This window comes from Sapajus apella, unplaced genomic scaffold, assembly GCF_009761245.1.
Source record: "Sapajus apella isolate SASKATOON/1434 unplaced genomic scaffold, GSC_monkey_1.0 scaffold89, whole genome shotgun sequence".
Classification (NCBI taxonomy): Eukaryota; Metazoa; Chordata; class Mammalia; order Primates; family Cebidae; genus Sapajus; species Sapajus apella.
In genome coordinates this window covers 8,042,035-8,057,580 of record NW_022437029.1, presented here as the reverse complement: position 1 = coordinate 8,057,580, position 15,546 = coordinate 8,042,035, and the positions used below count along the sequence as shown (strand labels likewise).

The window sequence follows — 15,546 nt, the reverse complement described above, 5'->3', positions numbered from 1 at the left end:
CATCATTATACATTTTAGTGAAGTGCAGCAGTAATTCCATCTTAGCTAAAAGTATTATCAAAAATCTGTTGAAAAGATCACACAAACATAACTCCAAGTGATCCAACTGATGTGTTAGGACTTCTCTGCTCTTGTCATCAGTCTATGACATGTTCCTTTAAGAGGGGAGAACCCCACTTTATTGGAAGAGGCAGAGTGGAAAAATATAAGGTGGAAGAGACTTATTGTACATATTTACATAATTTAAGTGGAGCGTAATCTCTCAGATACATGGTTAAACCAGAGTAAGCCATCAAATACCCTCAAGCATGCTCTCTAATATATCTGTGAAAATCTATGCACTTTCACTTTCTTTTTGATTTTTCACCTGCAACATCGAGAACCAAAGCAAAAGGATGTAGCTCTGATTATTATTTAAATTCTGACATCAAAGCGCATTATAGTTTTCACATCTAAATGTTTTGTTTTTTTTTTAACTTTTGAATATTTAATACCTAAAAACAGTGCTCTTTAACTCATTTCCTACTCCCATCACCTGGGGGCATTAGTGTTCACGTATCTTGCTTTTTCTTTTCTTTTTTAATCAAAGAAGAGGCCATTTTTCATATACATTTGTATATTTCTCTGTTAGGTTTGAATGTTTTAGGGGGTTTAAAAAATAGTCAAGGCTTGTGGTGGGAGCAGAACTGAATATCGAGATTGGCATGTGAGGAAGATCTTGCAAATTGGAAGTTACAGATGAAAAAAAGAACAGATAATTCTGAAGGAAAATTACTCTGCTTTAATACATCAGGAGTCTAGTGTTCCTTTCATGGAGTTGCTGAGCAGTGTGTGTATCAGTAGGATTGTAATAATGGGAACGCTGTCCAGCTTGCCTACTCTTCCTTCATAACTCATTAATGCCTTGGCCATGGGTTCTTTACGGGGCATCCATTAGAAGTGTACACTAATAATAGTTTAATCCCACTACACCCAATTATATATCCCCCTTAACCAATGTCCACCTCCCTTTCTCTCTCTCCCTCTGAATTCTGTCTAATAGAACAGAATATGCTAACAAAGAGGATTAAAAAGACAACAAACCTCTTCTTTCCCAGCATTAAAAATTACAAATACTAACCCTAATGCAGCAAAAATAGCCAGAGAGTGGGCAGAAGTTGGTAATGACGAGCAGAGGGGAGCACCTGCCCATCACCCCCTCCTGTCATTAATAACACCACACCTGACAAAGAAAAGGTAATGCCTGCTAGAACAAAACTACATAAACACCCAATATTTTATTAAACAACCCATTTTAGAACTTAAATCATTAAACTGCATCTCCATGGGCTCTTCAGAAGTACTGCCTGAGAAAAATAATGGATTGTCTGCAAACTTTTATCTTAGCTATTGCCTCTAGAGTTGTGCTCTTTAATTATTAAAATGTAGTATTAATGAAACATGCGATCCTGCAAAGAAAACTACTTTTATCATTGCACATGAAAAACGAAAATTTAATATACAGAGTATACTGTATACACTTTACAAATGTATTTGCATCCACCTTCCAAATAGCAAGCACCCCCAACTTCCCCCTCCCCTCCTTTACAGCTGCTCAATCTGCAAGAATGTGCAGAAGTAATTTATCTGAAATGGCCACTATTGTTCTTGATTCTGATTTGATTCCAAAAAAGCCAAATAATAGAAACCATTTTGAACATCTATTTTGTGCACCTGTTGTGCTGCATTATGCTACTCTGCCATTTCCATTTACGTCACATCTCTTGACATGCCTTTCATGCACCGTGCTGCTTTGCTCAACAAAAATCCAGGATGCTAGAAACCAATGCCATTCTTATTTTATTAACAAAATGGCAATGGCAAATACTATTGGATGACGGCTTTGGGTGCAAACAGGAGTACATCAACTTAGCTCCTAGTCAGGGTGAATTTCACTCGTATTAAGTAGATTTTAAACAACTGAACAGCCTGGGGGGACTCAATAAAAGCATAAGACGTTAATATTGTTAATGAGGCCGGGCACGGTGGCTCAAGCCTGTAATCCCAGCACTTTGGGAGGCCGAGGCTGGTGGATCACGAGGTCAAGAGATCGAGACCATCCTGGTCAACATGGTGAAACCCCGTCTCTACTAAAAATACAAAAAAAATTGGCTGGGCATGGTGGTGCATGCCTGTAATCCCAGCTACCCAGGAGGCTGAGGCAGGAGAATTGCCTGAACCCAGGAGACGGAGGTTGCGGTGAGCCGAGATCGCGCCATTGCACTCCAGCCTGGGTAACAAGAGTGAAACTCCGTCTCAAAAAAAAAAAAAAAAAAATATTGTTAATGATTCTGTTACTTGGGCAAAACAGTAAGACGTTGGTAGTTTCATAATTTTCTCATTACTTTGGTCCTAGGATCCAATGTGAGTTGGGAAACTGACTAGTTTTTTCACTCCACTGTATGTATGGCCTGGTTTCATTGGGGATACTGCATTTGCCATTTTTTTACTGTGGACCCTCATCTTAATTTTCATGTCAATATTATGGCTCTGACACTTTCAAATATTTCCTGCTAGCTTCTTAGCTTCTCTGTGTAACAACACCACAATTACAGTGACACCACAGACTCACAGTGACCAAAAAGTTTCCGTTGTGAACTTTATCTGCAAATGGACCTTAAGCTTTGCATAGCATCGACAGACACACAGATTTTGCAGCAATCAAATACCCAAGCCTCCTTCGCTGTCTGTCAGGTTCATTATCAAGCACCTTTTATGCAGAGTGGAGCTGTGGAGATGTTCTCAGTGCTCAGGTGTGTACAGCCACTGTTACTCTATCAAATGGCCATAATGCCAAGATTTTCTGACACGGCGATGTTACGGTACCTCTTTAAAGCATCAAGAAATCTGGTAGGCTTCTTCAGTGCTATTAATGAATCACATAAAGTGGCTCTTTTGAAAAATCTGACGATGATGAAAACTATCTGACTCACAGAATCTTAGCATGAGAAGGGACCCGTGAGGTCAAATCTGGCTCTGTCCTAATGTGGGGATCAATCCCTTCTTCAACATCCTTGACAGATGTTCTTCCAGGTTCTGTCTGAACTTTCCTTTTGAAGGGCAAACCCCTGCTTAACAAAGCAATCTGCTCTATTTGTAAACAACCCTAATTGGTAGGTAGTTTTCCTTTATATTAAGCTTGAAATCTGGTCCTTGATGCAGAACTGACTAACATGCAGGAAAGGTGATGCGGACCATGACTGGCTTCATGGGTGTGGGACCTGTGCAGTCACGTAGGGCCCCATGCTGGGTTTAATGCTTTACCATCGCTGTCTTGAAACTCAATCATGGTTGAGCAAGGGGACCCACATTCTTATGTTGTGCTGGGCCCCCAAATTTTGCAGCTGATCCTGACTCCAACTATGATTTAAGATGGGAGGCCACTCATGCTCTTTTGGGAGCTCTAATGTTATTTTTTTGGTCACATGTATATCTTGTCAGCAAAATTGCATCATCTTTTTGCACATATTTGCAAAGCAGTTTTTAACTAGTGAATTTTATCCACTGCTGTGTGCTCCCTCCCTTGCTTCTGCCTTCATGACCTTCATTCCCTGCAGTGCCAGGGTGGGTAGGAATACAGAACTTGACTAAACTGTAGCCTCTGACATTTCGTATTGTTAAGTTTCTCCTTGCTTCACTTTTGAGATACCGACTCAAATCCTCCCTTGTTAACCAAAAGTAGAAGGACATATTTTGACTAAGTTAATCAGAGGCTAAGTTAACAAGTAGCATGGAGTCAAAACACTTTGAATGCTGATTCATGGTACTTACTGGTTCTGTGACTTTGGAAATGACACTTGGCTTGAACGCCTCCCTTTCTTCATCTGTAAAGGACAGATAGCCACACCTGACCTGTCTATGACAGAGGGGCTTCTCTAAATTTGAATGAGAGCATTGGAATGGGGAGTAAGCTGAGGCTTTGCTGACCTTTGATGTAGGGTTTCTCGGGGATCAGCCTAGAGGCTGGGTCTCTCCATCCCAGCACATTTCAAAGCCCACAGAGACACACCTTGGAAGTCTTACAAGTGGGAGAAGCTCACAGTGAATGCAGGCCTTAGTTACTTCTTTCTTTCTTTGGCCGGCAGCTATTCAGACACTGCAAATTACCTCACGAGCAAATGGAAAAAATTTCTGGAAGACTTCAAGGAGGAGCAAAGCTACTAGAACCTTTGCAGATACTGAGACCCACACATGGGTTTGTGAGGGAGTCCTTTAAAGCTTTAACAGATGTTGATAAAATGGTCCAATAGAGAGAAAGCACAACCCATGTCAACTACAGCCAGGGCTGTTTGTGGAGTATCTAAGTGGGGGTGGAGCATACGTGAGTCACAGGGAGATGTCAGAATTCCAAGAGATTGCTGGAACATAAACGATGACCTGAAAAATAGACTCTAAACACTCTACCTGTCAACAAAACAATCAGTATGGGGTTATCTCTAATTGCCATTCCCAAGGACGACATCAAAATTTTTATGGGAAATGAATATTTTGTCCCCAGAATATTCATTTCAGCAAGTATGATGAAAAATATGTTAAGTGATCATGATTTAAAATATATATACTTTTTTTTTTGAGGTAGTCTTGTTCCGTTGCCAGGCACCAGGCTGGAGTGCAGTGGTGAGATCTTGGCTCACTGCAACCTCTGCCTCCCAGGTTCAAGCAATTCTCCTGCCTCAGCCTCTTGAGTAGCTAGGACTACAGGCACGTGCCACCATGCCCAGCTAATTTTTGTATTTGCAGTAGAGATGGGGTTTCACCATGTTGGCCAGGATGGTCTTGATCTTGTGATCCGCCCACCTCGGCCTCCCAAAGTGCTGGGATTACAGGCGTGAGCCACCGCACCTGGCCCAAAATATATTTTTATGGACAAGTTTATTATGAAATGTGAACTGCATTGATACATAGCTTCAGCTCATCTTTTACCAGTCAGTTAAATAAAACTAAGCTATAATTAAATTAACTTATTTTTGTTAATAAAAATTGAACATTTCTTAAAAGATAAAATAACATCCTTATGCTTTGAAATTGAAATGTTTACATATAAACTATTATCATCTTAAAAGTAAATTACAATGCTCAGATCTAGGAAAAAATTATCTCCTTAATTCAGCATAAGAAGTAAGCATTTGGAAGTGTTAATACTGGATATATCCAGTTGTGAAGGTAAATTTGATTCACTGAAATATTTCTAGGAGCATTGCTTTTTCTGCAGCGAAGTTTTTGGTTTTGTTTCAGATAAATAGCATTGCTTAGATTCCATATTTTGACTTTAAGATTTTCTAACTAATGACCTTGGAATTTCTCAGAAGTTGAGCACACACTCATTCTTTAGGAGGCTGGAATCTTGACCAAAATCAATCACTTTTATGAAAGCAAAACACTTGCTTTCTTATTTTGAAAATTTAGTTTGTCAATAGGCACCTCTTCTGGCAGCTTGGCCAAGAATGGAGAACAGAGATGGATGTGGTGTTTTTGCACTTCCTCTCCTGTTTGGTCTCTCTCTGGCTTATGACGTAAAACTGCTGTGAGCCATGGCACACTCAGAGGGTAGTGTAGTCACAGTGCCGCTTTCTGGAGGTTGGCCACAGCCTAGTGGTCAGGACACGTTATCAACTGTTGGGCACTTTGATCTCAGAGCAGAGGTCACAGTTGATCTCAATACATCATTCCTGATAAATAAGCAGTATGTGGGGCTTGTTTCAAGCAACATGTTTAAGCAATTGGTTGCATGTGGCTCAGCGCGGTGGCTCATGACTGCAATCCCAGCACTTGGGGAGGGTGAGGTGGGCGGATCATACTGACATCAGGAGTTCAAGACCAGCCTGGCTAACATGGCAAAACCCCGTCTCTACTAAAAATAACAAAAATTAGCCAGGCATGGTGGCACGCAGCTGTAATCCCAGCTACTCCGGAGGCTGAGGTAGCAGGCTTGCTCGAACCCGGGAGGTGGAGGCTGCATGAGCCGAGATCGCACCCCTGCACTCCAGCCTGGGCAACAAGCATGAGACTCTATCTCAAAAAAAAAAAAAGCAATAGATTACATGTAAGTGAACTCTAAAACATATATTTCCTTGTGTAAAACCATGTTTCTGAAGAAATTTTTCCCCCAAAGGGAAAAGGAGATAATATTTTTTTTCCGGAAAATATCTATTTCATGTGTGAAACTAGAAGAAGTTAGATATTTTTATTGACTGACTTAGCTTGCAGAGATGTGAAATCAAGAAAAAACATTAAACTCATAAAAACAGAAAGAATTCATTGTGGGGCGGAATTGGGAAACTGGAACAGCACACGGAACATGTAAGATATAATTGTACTCTCTTTTCTTAACCCTCACATGTACACACACTTGTCAGAAGAGAAATGGAAGCCCCGTATTATGCCTATCTCTTCTTTCCCCAAATTACCTTCTTTATAGACCAAGGAGTGCTTCAGTAACCACTGGCTACTAGGCAGGCAGACTAAAGGTGAAGGAAGAAGGGGTCTGTAGCATTCTACTTCACAGAGAAGACCATTGTACTTAATAGAGACTTTCAGGGCACAAGCTCCCTCCAGCCTTAGCTTGATGTTTCAACTCTTGCCTCACCTCCAGTTATGAGAGGTGCTGTGTGTCAGATTTTCATCACTGATGTCTCTGGCTCCTACCAACCCCTCAGATCAACAATTTATACACAGGTATGCATTAGCTCATGTCATACTTCTTCTGTCTTTCTTTTGACGCTAGATATTCTTATTTAACCTGGAATAAATTCTGAAAAGACACCATCTAATACCATGTGGATCTAATATTCTTTTCCACTTCATTATAACTGACACAAGGCCTATCAAAGAGCACAAAATAGTATTTCATTAAAATCGGAGGATATAACTGTGTCTGCTCTAATGTAATAATTTTCAGAAACGTTCCCATTAAATTCAAGACCCTCTTCTGAATTTGACTTCCAGGTACTGAGATGGGCTCCCTGGGGAACAATGGGAAACACCCACTGTTGAAGCAATCACTGATATTAACCTTTGTAGGTCCCCGGAACATGGCCGGATTTGTATCAGTTGCTAATCAGTCCTGTTCTTTCTCAGTTCCAAACTCTCTTTTTCACCTCCCATTCCCTCTATACCTTTGTCTTTCAGGAGTGAGAAAATACATACACCCACAAACATCATGAGAGACAAGTTATTACAAAGTCACTTGCTAGCCACTCTCATTTTTACTTTACTGAAAGTCAGAGTGCCACCCGACAACATGACACGAAATATTGTTTTTTGTTAAGTCTCAGACAGATGTCAGTTTTTCAGGTGGAAAAGGTATCTTGGGAAGGTGTTTGTTGCCAACAGCACTGCCTCATTGGGATTCCTATCGAAGTGTCTGGAAGGCTGCTCCACATGAAAAGCAGACGAGGTATTTTTAAACCCTGCCCTTCATCACTTGGTGGAAGCCTGAGCTGTGTGGGGCAGGTCAGAGTGGCTTTGCTTCTCTTCTCTCCCCAGGTCACACGGAGGCTGGAGCCTGAAAAGGCCCCCAAGGTGAACTCACTCATTCCACACAACGGGGTGGATCTTTCACCACAGGGTGTTCTTGATAGTGTTCTGTCCACTCTAATTTTAAACATCTAAGCAATGGGAGTCCCACCACTTCCCTTGGAAGATTACCCTACAGTCTAATAGACCTCAACATTAAGAAGATTTTCAACTGGTAATTGGTAATCAGCCCAAATTTCCCTTTTCTTAATTTCATCCCATTACTCTAAACCCTATCCCCTTGTTCCACCTAGTTCTTCACCTTCATTAGTGCTCACGCTCTCCAAATACTGATAGATAGCTGGTAAGAAAAAACAGTCGTCATTTAGCTAGCCTATAAATAGTTACTGCGTCTTGGAAAAATATGTCAGTTCCAAAATACATTGTTTTCCTTTAAAACCTTTTTTAATATTAAAAGATTCAAATATATTTTTTTTAACAAGCAAAAAGAGTCTGGAAGTGAAACGCACAGCAGTCTGTAATGGGCTAGAGGGAAATAAATGCATCCTTAATGTGGGCGGGTGGTAATGGTACAGCTACATTCACCTTCTTTTGCCCTTTACACAGGCATAGAGCAAACCATTGAAACAATGAGATGAAGCCTTACCCCCTACAGTAGTCTATTTCTATATTCATTCTTCTATTTTACCTATCTAGCTACCTGCCTACACACACACACACACACACACACACACACACACACACACACACATATGTATATATAACAGTACTAATAATTTGTGTTACTCTATTATTACATAAAACATTACAAAGTGATCTTTTAAGTGAGGACCAAGCCTTATTTTATGCCTTATTCATCACACTACCTATTCTCTTTCAATTACCAATTGGGGTTCCTATGGAAGTGTTTGGAAGGCTGCTCAGGACGAAAAGCAGAAGAAATACTTCTAAGGCCCTCTTCGCATCACTTGAGCAAAGACTGCTCTGCGTGGGGCAGGCTGGGTGGCTTTCTTCTCAATCCCCAGGAGATAAATCTGATTTAATGGCGCCATCTAAAAACCATGTTTTAGTAGCAAACCTTCAAAATAATTTATGGCTTAAACATTTAGGTTTCTCTTCATTTTCCTTGAGTATCCCAAAACTCCTGCCTTGCTCACTATGTAGGAAATAATTAGATCCCAATTGTGTCTAGATTCCTATGGTAGTGGCTTGGTTCTGCCTTTATTCTTCACTGTTACGATACTACTTGATTCTTTGGAGTCTTATCTTCAATTCTAAGTTAGTTTTCTGCTTGCAGTTAATCTGATACATGCTTTACATGAATAAACATACCAAGAGGATAGAAGAAACGTTGCATAACTTTTGGAAAGTTACTTTATGGACAATGCCGTAGAACATTTAATTTTGTAAGATGGCATCCTTGTGTTAGAAACTGTTGGTATTCCTGAAGACATTTATGTGCCTTTTTAGAAAACGTCTGGTTGAAATAGAGAACATTTACAACCATTACCAAATTCAGCAACCCTTCAGTTTTAGTGTGTGGACACAAGCCCAAAACTGAGTGAGCATTTACCATCTCTATTCTTCCTTCCTTGGGCTACACAATGAAAGTTCTCAGATGTTATACTGATTGATGAGAATTTTTCTCACCTATTTGTAGGTAGTATAGAATACTCTTAAGAGGAAAACAACAGAAGTGAACTCTAATAAACCTAAGCAGAAGGGAGGGAATTGACTGAGATAACACTGTGGCATTTCAAGGAACTCGACATGAGTTGAGCAAGAATTTCTTATTCTTCTGGAATAAGAAATAAAACGCATGTGTCTTCTGCTGTGCTGATGTGTATGCACTCAGTTTCAACGAGCCCAAGCAAGTGGCCTTCTGTGCTTCAAATTTTAAATTTCTCAGAAAGAGAAACTGCCTCTGTGTGGGCACCTGTTGAGTGTGGTCCATGAAATAACCAAGGACTCAGACTTGAGATATTGGTAGTCCAACTGGGATCAGCTTCTGTGCATCAAATATCCCTTCAGGAAATGGAGAAATAGCTGTGAGAAATCCATACTCTGCAGGCATCTTATCCTCTGGAATTAACGTTACATTGCATGGTAGGTACTGAAGAAGATTAATGTAACTTATTGCAGCCAATACTTGCTTGATAATGAGACTGGCATATGAAGTTTCTAACATTTCTTTGGGTCACTGATGGTGGACATTTAAGGGAAAATCTAGGATCTTTCAAGTGTAGCTGGGTTGCAGAATTTCAATCATAATACATTTTGTATATAAAATAAAAAATAAAATTTATTTTCTTTATTTTGGTTGCAGCTTATCTAGGCTTCTTCCCAAGCCCTCAATCAGTAGTGAATGAAGGTAGAGAAGAGAAATTAATTAAATGTCCCATCAAGTTTGGAGCTGTCAGGCTTGATAATTTAAGCTGTCTTTCTCAGTTGGTGTTCATTCTTCCATTTGGATAAAATGCCCAATCTCTTATGTATTCACCCCCTCCCCCCGCATCTTCCCCTAAGATGATGTCCTGGTGTGTGAGGAAAGGTGAGTGCAATTAATGGATCCTACTGGCTATGAGAGTAAGTAGGACTTCTCGGATTCATGTGGAGCCCTTGCATTATCTTCTGGCACTCCCGTTGCTGAATCCACCTCCTATCTGATCTCTAGATGGCTGCTTGCATTCCTGGCCACAGTCTGGAGCTGGTGAGCTCATGGTCTTTTACTTTGGCTTGTATAGGATGATAGGAAAAGAGCATGCAACTCCTCCAGTGGACATGGTCTCAACTCAGGTCTCTTTGTAGAATCCTGAGTCCCCGCCATGAGCTCAATCCAGCTCACTGGCCGGTGGTCCATCTCCAGTGGCTGCTGTGAGACTCTTTTACCTGTGACAGCAGCACCCATGCCTCAACTAACCAAGAGTAGCCAATGAAGCTTAACCAGAGGGCTTCTCTCTACCTAAATATGTGACAAGGACAATGGCCATTTTGATGTGGGCTTTGTAAGAAAGGTTGTGTCAATTCTTACATTTTTTGAGGACAAACACATCTGAAGACTCTCTAGGCTATCAGCTTTAATATCCAGGGTCTCTTTATTCCAGGATTTAAGATTTGCTGGACACGTCCAAGAGATGAAACATTGAGGTCTGAGATTATTTCTGTGTGTGGAAGAGATACTTTACAGAATTTCTCTGATGAGATGATACAACTTGTGATCTGACAGGTCAAGTGGAAGTCTTCTCTCCAACAGTAAAATAGGTTTGAAAATTTTCAATGACTTATCTCACCCCAATATCTGCCCTAATCTGTGAAATATGGGGATTTCCCAAGGTTTCCTAAGTCTAAACAGAAAATCTGAGTGTTTGATGTTCTTGATGTAATTTCTGTGTCTGGGAAGTCATTTATTATTACCATATACATTTTTTTTTTTTTTTTTTTTTTTTTTTTGCGGCGGAGTTTCGCTCTTGTTACCCAGGCTGGAGTGCAATGGCGTGATCTCGGCTCACTGCAACCTCAGCCTCCTGGGTTCAGGCAATTCTCCTGCCTTAGCCTCCTGAGTAGCTGGGATTACAGGCACGTGCCACCATGCCCAGCTAATTTTTTGTATTTTTAGTAGAGACGGGGTTTCACCATGTTGACCAGGATGGTCTCGATCTCTTGACCTCGTGATCCACCCGCCTCAGCCTCCCAAAGTGCTGGGATTACAGGCGTGAGCCACCGAGACCAGCCTACCATATACATCTTAATAGCAGGGAATTTTTTTCTGACTAAGACTGGTACAATAAATGACCTTCCTATCAAATATAACTATTTGTATTAAAACAACACAAGCAGTTGTATTCCAAGTCTAGTATTGCGCTTTGAGAAGTAACTCGAAGATGTTTTGTCAGTAATACCTCACTCAAACTCAGTAGCTGCAATCTGACTAGCAATCTTTTTATTGTTTTCTGTTTTAACTACCTTGCCCACAGAAATCAAAAATGCATTTTCCATATAACTGACTTTTTAAAATGCTGCTTTTCTTTAATCTCTCCATATGGTATGTGCTCTTTGTAACCAGAAAGTAGTTACAGAGTATGTATAAATAAATAAATGTAAATAAATAGTGTTCCTTTTTTTTTTTTTAAATATACTGACCTTTCCAGAGAGTTTTATGATTCTCCTTCCTTGCCACTCATGACTCTTCCGTAGCTGGATCTGACCTGCTTAGAACTCATGAATTCTTTACATTTGGAGAGTGTCTATTCAGCCCAGTTTGCACGCGTCATGTAAGTTATTTCCTTCGAAAAATGAGCATACATTTTCACTGGGTCTACAGGCCTGGGGAGTTTATGTGGCCCTAAAAGTGAGAACTGGTGTCTCTTAAATCTCTTTCTTCCCCTCATGAGTACTGAGAGCTAGGTGAGGTGGAGCCAGGCTCCTGCCGATACAAGCGCCTGCTGCACTTCCGCTATGCACTCCACCAGCAAGATTCACACGCTCGCTCATTCCCTCCAGAGAACATTCTTGAGCATCCTGACTGTTTCCAAGATGGGGAAGGTAGAAGGGTGGGTAGAAAACTGAATTCTCTGTCTTTCGCCACAATTTACATTTATCTACAGCTAGTATTCTTTCTCTTACTTGGAGAAGGGTCCAGCTAACGAAATATGTAAGATCAGATTATGGTCATCACAATATTAGCAAACAAAAGGTATAGAAACTAAACTCACATGCCAAGGGTCACCATGACAGCCTTTATCTTCAATATTTCTCTCAGATTATTATGTATAGTGCTTGCAGACGCATTGCGTTATCGTGTGTTTGAAACATATGGACTAAAACTTGGAAGACGACCTGCATCAGGCATAACAGACACCGAAAGCGGAGATACACAGACCTACGCTAAGGCATTGAGGGGTACATCTCCCCAGATCACATGGTAGCTTAAATCATACCATAATAATTGCCTCCTGCAGATGGAATTCAAGAGGAACACATCAATTAATAAAATTATATCACTTAATATAAACCTTTGGTGTATATTGCATGTATTAATATATGATAAATCAAAATATAGTTTAGAATTTTGTCTGCTAATTATGTTTATTGATTTTAATCTTCAAGATAAGCTTTGTGACTCTTTTTAATAGGATCATTGGTTTAGTCACTGTATATGTATATGTTAGACATATTAGGTCTCCGTGTATATATTTACACATATACACACACATATTGTAAGCATACACACACGTATTGTAAGCATATATGTATTTTTTATAGATAAGTAAATCTTCTTTGAGCACTTTGTGTTCCAAAACTAGTGTTTGCATTTGAATTTTTTAAAAAAGTACTTTATTCTTGCCAAATAATTTTATTAAAGACAGCCTGTATAGCAGCATAGCAGAATTTACTTCTTAGAACATTCACTTAATTACCTAAAAAAGCCCCTAAAATTCCGACGCATGGATGTTATAGAGCATTTATGGCTGCGTGCAGTGGCTCACGCCTATAATCCCAGCACTTAGGGAGGCCAAGGCAGGTGGATCATAAGGCCAAGAGATCGAGACCGTCCTGGCCAACATGGTGAAATGCTTTCTCTACTAAAAAACAAACAAACAAAATACAAAAATTAGCTGGGTCTGGTGGTGGGCACCTGTATTCCCAGCTACTTGGGATGCTGAGGTGGGAGAATAGCTTGAACCTGGGAGGCGGAGGTTGCCGTAAGCCAAGATGGCGCCACTGCACTCCAGCCTGGTGACAGAGTAAGACTCTGTCTCAGAAAAAAATAAAAAGATACTTATACTTATGCACAAAAAGAAAATTTGGGCTTTTCAATATCATCAGTAGCTACGAAACAAACAAATGGCTCTGATGGTAAGCCTATAGCAAAAGGACTTACTGTTGGGTGATCCTGGAAATCACAGTTTATGGATCCAGACCTGCCAGTCATGGCCCACGCTGCCATTTTCCTCTTCCTTATGAGACTGTGGCATCTTTACCAAATGACATTTCGTGCTATTTTCACACTATTGTTTCCTCAATGTCTTCTTTAACTAACTTTCATTTTGTTCTTCAATCTGGTAGATGTAACATGCAGGGCACCCTATCAACAAATTACTAAAGCTCTTGGTGACTCTTCGCTCCCAAAGCGCTTGGCTAACAGGTGCAAAATAGTGAACTGAGAGATTTTGTGGTGAAAGAATAATTTATTGTAATGGCAAAGACCTCAGCCCTTACAGTTCAGAAATGGCATCAGGAAGTACCCCTGGAGGACCATTCCCCTCAAAACTCTGGAATGGCTACAACATTATGGATTGACAAAAGTTAATTTTTGACCCTCTACAAAGTTACAAGATGTGACTTATTTTGTTTTTGCCTGGATGAATGGGGTGAGGTCCCTATGAGGTTAATTGGTATTTTTCATCTGCTAATCTATATCCTATGTGGAATTACTTGGGCAGAACTCCAGAGTCAGAGTGAACTTTTCCCTCTGCTCTTCTCTTAAGCAATTTATGTCATTTACTCTATCTTCATCTTTACCAGTTTGCTGTAATTTCATTTAGATTAGTGATATGCCAATATGTGAGCCAGGGAAAAAACTTATTTCTTTTATAGCATCCTATGAACTGGAATTGGTCAAAAGCAACGACAGTTCCAAGGAGAAATTTGGGCTTGAAAACTGAGTTCCCACCACTGCCCGTCCCTGGTGCTTCGCCATCTTATCTAAAGCTTCTTCTGAGAACATCACAGCAGGTTGTCCCTGATTGCTAGTACATTCTCCTAGAGGTGGGACAAGTGTAAGAAGAGCATTTGACACAACCCAGTCTCTCATGAGACGACTCCCAGTGAAGGTCATTGTTTAAAGGAGAGCCATATTTTGCAGCTCTTCAGGAAAACACCACAATGCATTTCATAAAACATACCAAGATGGCAAAACAGTTCAGTCCCATTGGAAGAGAGTGTTTATTCTCTATTTCCCCCCTTCTCTAAAATGGGCGATTGCTTTTCTGCCAAAGCGGCTCAAAAGGGCTATGAAAGCTAAAGTCCTTCAAAGCTGTTAAATGCATCTGCAAATTTACAATAAAATCAGCATGACAAATTTTCCAGTAAAATCTCTGGAGCATCACAGCAGCGCCTATACGATTTTCCTTTCAGTCGGTATTTTAGTATTCCACACCTTGAGAAACAGGGAAAGCCAATGTGGGAAAGGAAAGCAAAACAAAAACCAAAACAGAAAAAAAAAAAAAGCCACCACCAACAAAGACAGTGAAAAAAAAATGCAAACAGCCACGCGAGCTATTAAGCATATGCCAAAGTAAACAATCGGTGCGGGTTTGCCACGGCTGTGCCCTGCAGGTAGAAGGCAGGCAGCACGGGAGCAAATGGAAGGGGAAAGAGAAAGAGAAGCAGGAAGTGGAGGAGCCGGGAGCAGGGCGGCCTGATTGTGAGCCGCAAGACACACCATCAGCCATGCAAAACAGGACATACCTTTCTGGCTTGCTGGTTCTGTCGGCTGAGACAAAGCAGTCCCATTCGCAGCGGGAGGCCAAATCAAAATGAAATTTTATTTAGTCTGCACTGTCCCCAGATTGGGTTTCAGAATGACTGCTTTAGGAGATAGCATGGATGTGGCTGATGCATGCTTTGCATATGAAACTGCAGTAGGAAAAGAAATCTACATAATCAAAAAAATCTGTGCTCTGTGTGTGTGACAAAAACCCTGGACTCCAGTGATTTTGCTGCCGTGTATGTTTCAAGCAGGCCCTTTCAGGATTGAAAGACGTTAAAAAATTTTTCTTAAAATGATATTATTAACAAATATTAATAAATCTGTAACAGTCCAGTTTATGAAAATATATGCAATTTCCTGGTTATAACTCTGCCACATTAAAATAATCATGATTTCTAGTATATTTTAAGAGTGTATCAAAAATCTGTGTGAGAAAACAAATTGAATTTAAAAACAAGTGCAGGCTTTTTTTTTTTTTTTTTTTGGAGTGGGGTTGTTCCAGCAATTGCTATACTCCCTGAGCCTTGATAAAATAAATT

The 15,546-nt window shown here is 40.3% G+C and overlaps 1 long non-coding RNA gene across 1 annotated transcript in view; it reads right to left on the bottom strand.

The window, feature by feature from the left end:
- The window catches only part of LOC116534820, an 84,473-nt gene extending 69,224 nt beyond the window's left edge, over positions 1–15,249 (bottom strand). The window contains exon 1 of the long non-coding RNA XR_004261885.1: positions 14,986–15,249. This is a non-coding gene — a long non-coding RNA (uncharacterized LOC116534820). The remainder of the gene's footprint in view (positions 1–14,985) is intronic.
- Positions 15,250–15,546: the final 297 nt, after the last annotated feature.